We start from the raw sequence: 8,319 nt of genomic DNA on the forward strand, positions 1-8,319 counted from the left end.
TCTCTTGGATATCATCTTGATGTGTTGCATCACATTGGCAGCCAACTTGATTATATTTGGATATATAAAATCATGTAATCAAACCATCATTGGATTCCATCTTAGTAGGTGGGGCAGTCTACTGCTACTAAAGCTTTTCATTGAGGTTTTCGAATGCATACGGCCATTTGCCTCCTTCCCTACTTCAGAAACCTCCATGACCTATGCAACTTTTAGGCATCACTTGGTCAAGAGTTAGGATCCAATGCTCTCATGTCTCATAGCTTAGGTGATCATAGGACCAATCACTTTATGCCACTTTAAGTGGGGACTCCATTCAGCTAGTGTAGGGTATAAAAATTAAAGCACCATATGATTGGTCCATAGTTAGTAGAAGCTTCTCAAAACATTGAAATATTGTTTCTTAAAAAGCCCAGTTCAAAAGCATAAAAACTACATGCTTCTTAAGCTTTATAAGAAACTCACTTCTGAAAAATAGAAGACTTGCTTCTCTTGATATGAAAATGAACTTCCTTATATTGGAAATATCTTTTTAATGCTAAAATAACTATACTTTCTTTTTTCGAATTTATACTTTAATTGTAAAACCTACATCATGCAATGAATATTAGTTATAAGAATGCTTAAACTTTATTCTAAATGAAAACTTGAGTTTAACTACATTTTTATGGTGCTTCCTACTTGCTTCCTTGGTTGTTTAAATTTTATTTTAAATACAAATTGAGTTTTAACTACATTTGTGTGTTGTCTTTTTCTCTTGCACATTTTTCTCCAAACACAAACACACGCGCGTGCACACACACAAATAGATCAACACAGAAGAGCTAAAGATGCTAAGTTTCCTTGATAACTGTAAGCATGGGATTATGTGCAACACTCTGCTTTTCCTTTTTTCTTTGCCACCCTCTCTTGCTTTATCGGAGTTTTGTTCACAACCAGCCAACCATATTCAGCGCTACCTAAAAAGCGGTTTTATTCTTGCATTACTATTCCTACGCATACAATGAGAAAAGAAGAAAAAAGGAAAAAAACAAGACACTTTATTTTTTCTAATTCTCCTTCTCATGACACAGAAAAAAGAGAAGGACCTTATCATTTCATATCAATTTCCCTTATCGTTCTCATATGAAAGAGAGCGAAAGATCTGAACATGTTTTTATATGCTTCTGAACGTGCGATCGACCACATACACACAAGGTATGAAATCTCTAGCTCTTGTAGTTCTGTAGAGTAATCACATGAATATACGAGAGAGAGAGAGAGAGAGAGAGAGAGAGAGAGAGAGAGAGAGAGAGAGAGAGATGTTTCGAGACACTTAACATCAATCTTCCTAAAAGAATTAATGTAGGTAGTTTCTTATCCTGGTGACAACCTTTTTTTTGGTATTTAACAAGAACCCTGGTTCAAGTGGAGGGGCCTGCGAAGGAATGTGAGCCTGATATAGGCTCACGTCAATGGTTAAAACCCCTCAGCACAAAAATGTGAGGCCCATATCACTGCACATGCTGCTGGGCCTCACATTGCCAATGAGCTGGTAATGATTGTTGAGCCGTCAGTCTAAATCGGACAGGTGGTGCACATTTTTTGTGCAATGTGATTGCACTTGGTCTACCCTCTATACTTTCTATAACCTCAAATTATAAATAAAAGAATTCCTGCGTAAAGTGTTTCACTTATGATGTACAAATTAACCATTAAAGCCTTAAGAAAAAAAGCAGATCATGTCATATTGAATATAACTGATCATCCAGTGTATTCAATCCTCACCACACATCTCACTTGAGAATCCTGAGTGGCCCCACGCATATCGTGATCAAGTGAGATGTGCGGTGGGGATCTGTCCTTCACAAGAGATTTCTTTTTCAGGCAGTCCCTCCGCTCCCATTTGGTTCTACCTGACCATCTAATACAGTACCTTCTATCAAGTTACAAATTGTCCAAATATGATAAGGCTATGTGATAAATAATTCCATATGTCATTGATCCAACTTTTATTAATTTGATAACTAGCAATTGACACTACATTTATGAAGCTGAGGAAGATGAGGATATTAAACCTTAACAATATAATTTTTTTTCTAGAGGTAAAGATGCAGATCCTCCTCCCATGTATCATCAATGGTGAAATTAATTGTCAGCAGGATCGAATTTTTCTACAAATATCAATCCTTTTAGCTAATAGGATAAGCTTGGCTTCATAAATATCTTCCACGGATCCTATTTCATTTCTGGTGTCAGTTGTGCTAGTTGGTGCAGCTTGTAAACTTTCATCTTCCTCTTGAGATTGAGTGGATCCCATGCATGGTGCTGCTATACTCAAATCTCGCAGTCTAAATTCATCTGCACATACTAATGGATCTTTGATACTACCAAAAGTATGAATAACTAGTATGTCTCTTAATTCTTACCTATGCAAACATTGTCATTGGTTGAAAAGAATATTCCATCCAGTGGCCTATCAATCCGATGCTGTTGTATGCCATCTCCACAGATGATTTGGAGGTCTTGCATAGAAGGCAAATTCATGTCAGGATTCAACTCTTTCATTTTCCCCATATCTATCATCCCTTGGTTACCACCAACACAATTCCCACTACCCTTCAATGCCATAGGGTCACCTGATAGGGTCTGGCAGGCTTTTTCAAGTATGGTTTGCATGTACCTCCCTTGAGCTTCTATTCTCAACTGGAGATGTTTTTTCACCTGTATCCATAACCATATGGTTAGACATAAAAGCATGATTTTGTATTTATACTTCTCCTATACGGCTATTTTTCTTAATCAGAATTTGACTACCTCTAGATGCTCATGCAATCTTCTTTGTACCTCCATTTGCAGTCTAAAGGCTTTCGTTATGTGCACGTTCCTAACAAAGCATTTCCAATAAAACAAACAAGCACAACCTTGATTACTATAAAAAGATGCACAAGCTTAAAGTTGGTCCGTTTATCTTTTCTATCAATGACCAACAAATCATGAAAGTTCTTACTCATTTGCATTCCGACCAATCATTCCTGATGACGAACTTGTATTTCTTTGGAGTTCTAAAGTTGTTGCTGTCAAGAAACACCCTCTCTTCTATTAATGAAACACACACACACACACACACACACACACAGAGATTCATATTCTTATGCACCTGTCTCGCTGTCCTTAACTGAATGATCATTGAATTCCTTGTGTGGTTGCTTTCCTAGCCTGAATTTCTAGATAGCAGAGGTACCAAAAAAATTAAGGATAACAAGTCAATGAATTAGAGGTAAATTCATGATGAGAAAGTTATTTAAGCAAATAGGCTAGAAAATAGAAGTGATGGAATGGCCTCAGATTTTCTTTCTTTTTTTTGGTTCTCTAAACCGACCTGAAGATGGCTCTTAAGATGGTAAAGAGTAAGACCCTTGACACCCATAACTCTCATGATGGTCTTTTGAGTTGCCTCTACAGAAATTGAATCATGCATCCCAGTTAACATACCATTTTCCATCTAGTACAAGAAACAAAAGGCAAGAGATAAAATAGCAGTAAGAAACAAAACAAGTGAGTACTGTTAGGGCCTCCCTATTGAGTGACTGCATCAACAAAGCGGTCATGCAATTCCACAGTCCACCTCAGTCTGGGCTTTGGGTCAGTTGTCAGGACAAGTCCAGAATCACCATGAACACACACCTGCCTATCTTGGGAAAACATACTTGGCTTATTTGGATGGAACATTCTTAGAGAGACAGAGCTCTTCTAGAAGCTATTTTTGAAGAGAAGAGGAAATGAATATGGTGGCTATGCTTGAAGAGTAATGTTCTCTCTTATCACGCATTTTAGTTCTCCGTCTTGAGTTGAATATGAAAGGGAAAGATTTGAAGTGGGTTTCTCTCTCTAGGGCTGAGGAATAAGTTGCAGAGATTAATGGGAAGGTTGTTTTCGAGGGATTGGGTGGTCATGGTCGACTGTGGAAAAAGCAACCGACTCCAACATGCAATCCTTTGCTTTGCTCTTTTCTCAGCACGCAAAAGCAGTGAGAGAGAGAGATTAAAGTAGTTCAAGGTATAAAATATTGATGGGACCATTTGGAAGAAACTAGAAAGTATACCTGCGATCTTAGATCTTTCAGTCATGCACTAGCTATCTAGTACTAGCAGAGAGGGTATCACTTCAAATGAGCCTATTAGGGGTGTCAACGGGGCAGGTTTGGTTCGGACCCAAGTGGGACCAGACCTGGCCCTGATTTTTGAGTATGGTATTGGGTTTGGACCTGGGTTTAATCGGACCCACCTTAAGAGAAACTGTACTCGAACACAATAAGAACTACGTGAACAGAACCCAAGCCATACCTGGTAAAATATTGTGTTTTATTGAGGGTTTGGTATGGGTCGGATCTGGGTAAACCCGACCCATTGACACCTCTAAGCCTATTCAGTCCCAAACCTGATGTCCTTAGGAGGGACACAACTTCCAGGAGCAATAAATAACCCACAATATGTAAAGCAGGGTCATGTTGAGGGAGTTGCACCACAGATACGACTGTCATTTATTTTCCACACCATAAGATGTGAAACTGATTGCCAACCCCACACAATGCCGCACCAAGCCCACAGACCACGATGGACTTGTCCAAAAGACCATAGGTTATTTCCTTGCAAGTACTTGACATACATGAACAACCCAACCCATAGTGAATGCTGGCTAAGGACTTCGATGGCCAAGAAATCCAGGTAAGCTCGATTCAGCCCTCTTTCGGACTTGTCCCTGAGTTCTATATCTAATTGGGCCTTTCAAGTGCTCTGAGTAGGGGTGGCAATCAGGTCGGGTCGGCGGGTCAAGTTGGCGGGTTGGCAGGTCAGAATACCTCAACACGAACACGACTTGTTTATTAAACGGGTAACTCGACATGACGGTTAACCCGTTTAATAAATGGGTCGGGTCGACACGACACGGCGACCCGTTTATTAAACGGGTCAACCCGATAACATAGACACGATAACCGACCCGAGTAACCAGCAACCCGATAACATAGACACGATAATCGAACCGAGTAACACGATAAATTAATATATATATATATATGGGTTGCGGGTTGATGGGTTCGTATAAACGGGTTGACCCGCCCGCCTAACCCGTTTATTAAACGGGTCAAACGGGTTGGCGGGTTGGCATACCCCTAACACGAACATGACCCGTTTAATAAACGGGTTAGGCATGTCGACCCGTTTACGACACGAACCTATTTAAGCCAAACCCTAACCCGGCTAAGAAGCGAGTTGGCGGGTCGGGTTGGTGGGTCGGGTTGGTGGGTCGGGTCAGATTTTGCCACCGCTAGCTCTGAGCAATGATTGGGCATCCGCTCTCACACGATGGCCTTCAATAGTGGCCTCCCCAATCGTGTGTACCACCTCGCGTTGCTTTCCGAGATTGCTCCTGCATGCCGCTCTTCATCTAAGCTTGCCAAGCCTGCATCCTAAGCGCCACAAGTCGGTCTCATGCCATGAGGTGTAGGTGGTCATTATCATCACCACCACTCCAAAAGAAACCTACAAAATATGTGCTCGAGTTTGGAGATGATGCTCAAAGGCAACATCTATTTTCCTTAGGTCGTTGGCTGATTCAGGACACCGTGGTCGCGAACTCCCTTGGAACCCTCTTCCTTTCCTACCTGACCTCTGAAAGAAGTCTAAATGGGTTCACCGGACTTACCTTGTCATGCTTGCTTCCAGATTACCTTCAGCTGGAGCCATCCCTCGTCATCCTACAGTTGACCTGCTACTATCGGAGTTGCCCGATCTTGACATCGATCTGAGGAGTGTGTAATGGCCCCGCAATGGCCACAATATCTGATGTCGTTCTCATATTCAACCTATTAATGTATATTAATGTATGGTTCTACCATGCTCAATATAGATTTCAACAAAAGGAGCTGGCCAGAAATCCAGCGCGACTTCAATCTTCATTTGGGCGTATTGCTACCTCTCCCGTGTCCTTGTGTAATAGTCTACTTCCACATATTTCGTGCCTAATGCTACGTGTAAAAACTGCATTCAGTTCAGATTTTGGTTCGGACCACCTCCATGTTCAAATTAAAATACTGATCAGAATCTGAAAGTGATCCGAATGAATAGATCAGAATCCACATTCAGATTTTACTTAATGGATCCATATTAAAAAAACAACATGTCGAACTTGGATCGGATATCTGAATATCCGTTTACAGCCCTTGGGCATGAGCGGAAAGAAAAGGCTCATGCTAATGGTGCAAGAAATTGAATAATTTTGTAAAATAAAGAACATGTATATATTCATGCAGGGCCTAAATCCATTTTAGTAATAGTTGAGGTGTTGCTGTGGCTTGAAGAAATAACATCTTATTTTAGTGCCAAAAAAAAAAACTTCTTATTACCCTGGAAAAGCTCAAAAAGCCTTTTCTAGCACTTTTTTAGCGCCAGGTGCTAATTTAGTTAATTTTTTGCACCATTAGCATGAGCTTTTTCTGGTAACTATTCTTGTAGTGGATGCAGCCGCTTATCGACCTTCCTGTTCTCGACCAAGAAGATAACTACTTGCACGGTTGCAGCCCCTTCAACAACAAAAAAGGAAACAGTACAGCAACAACATTTCATTTAGTTGGGGGCATGCCACCTTCCCGACAACCATTCCAAGGTTTCATCATCAACAATTTATCTTTCTGAGCATGAAACGCCCCTACTCTTTTTCTTGGTTTCTTGTTTTCTTGGTTTAAGATGTATGGTCCTCCTTCACTTTGCCCCTTTAAGAGGGTAGCCCTGCTCTCCCTGTTATTTCGATCCTTAACATAGAAACACATGGGGGTGAAACTTAAAAATATAATTGTTATCATGTGTAAACCAAGCAGATATAAAATATTTTTTTCTTGCTTTGAGGAATAAGAACATCTCTTAACATAAAAGACTTGACTTTAGAGAGGAGTTTTAGGTTATATGTCGTGGATATAGAGATTAGTTTGATATTCTACCTTGTCTGTCATTCCCTCTTCTGCTACGGTGATATGATAGGTGGCACGGGTGCTCAATGAATAGATAAAAGAAACTTAAAAATTTTGTTGTGATGTAGGCACATGTTAACTCTTTTAATCTCATTTTTTTGACAAAAAGAAGAGAACTCAATATATGTGAATTCTCTTTCATTATCAGTCTTTAAACTTTTAATTTCTCTCTCAATAGTCATTTTAAACTCTTTGAATCTGAAGAATGCTTCATGCTTCTATACACAATAAACCAAAGTGTATCTTATAAAATCATAAATGAAAAACAAGCACGTATGGAAGACCTGAATAGGCTGGTGTGGCACAAGGTCCTATCAAGTCACTATGAATAAGATCTAATAGAGCCTTGCATGTAGCGGAAGACCTATCAATCAAATGGAAGGCCATGTGCCTTTCCATGTTTTGCATCTTTCACATGTTTCACAATTTCCAAAAGAAGCCAATATTGGCAACCCATTAACTAGATTTTTGGTTACCATGACTCCTAGAAATGTGTGCCTGCACTTGTGCAGGATGCTTCAACACACAAACAGTGTTGGACATTTTTGTACTGTTAGATTGAGAGCATGCTGCTTGAATATATTATTTTCCAACTCTATTTTATATAAACTAACCAACTACAGCGAGAGAGATGCAAAAAGAAAAGAAAACTTAAATAGGAATATGGGTTTGCCCAAGTCTTTTGGACATCAAATATAAAATTTTGTGAATTACATTCTTGACAGTAAGTCTTTGAGCAGGACTCACCCAGTAAAGGGCCCATAGGCAAGCAAAGATTCCAAGTTAACTTGGACAATTTACCAATCCTGGAGTCATATTTGGAACCTAACTGATGGTTGATCAAGTTCAGTTTTCATTAGGTAACTCCCGAGTTTTCGCATGATCCTTGAAACTAAAGGAGAAATAACAGCCCACAAGGGCTCTGCTCATCCGTTAGGTGCGACTTGTGAATGTTACCAAGTTGACAGGACGTCACAAGTTTGAAACCCACAGGTGGCATCTTTCTGCAAGGTCGAAGATGGCGTACCCCTTGGTGAGCAGAGAGACCTCAGGGTTTTACCAACTGGAGGCCAGCCAATGTACTGTCAGTCATTTTTTTTTTGGTTGGATTATCCAAAAAAAAGAAGAAATATCACTCATAAGAACAACCAATTCCTCGAGCTGGCAGTAACTTAAATCATTTGCAAGAACTCTCTTAAAAGATAATTCAAGGAACAGAAATTTAATTTGTTGCAAGATTTCTCACATTATATTTGAGCTCTAACTAAATGAGCCACACTCGAGCTGGCTTGCCTTTAAAAAAAAAGTTTTAG

At 39.8% G+C, this 8,319-nt stretch overlaps 1 pseudogene; it reads right to left on the reverse strand.

Annotated features, from left to right (window-relative positions):
- Positions 1-2,397: 2,397 nt before the first annotated feature.
- On the reverse strand, positions 2,398-3,711 carry LOC149831060 (myb family transcription factor IPN2-like; annotated as a pseudogene).
- Between the last annotated feature and the right edge of the window lie 4,608 nt (positions 3,712-8,319).

The sequence above is a fragment of the Nuphar pumila genome, chromosome 7 (assembly GCF_984573655.1).
Source record: "Nuphar pumila chromosome 7, dmNupPumi1.hap1.1, whole genome shotgun sequence".
Classification (NCBI taxonomy): domain Eukaryota; kingdom Viridiplantae; phylum Streptophyta; class Magnoliopsida; order Nymphaeales; family Nymphaeaceae; genus Nuphar; species Nuphar pumila.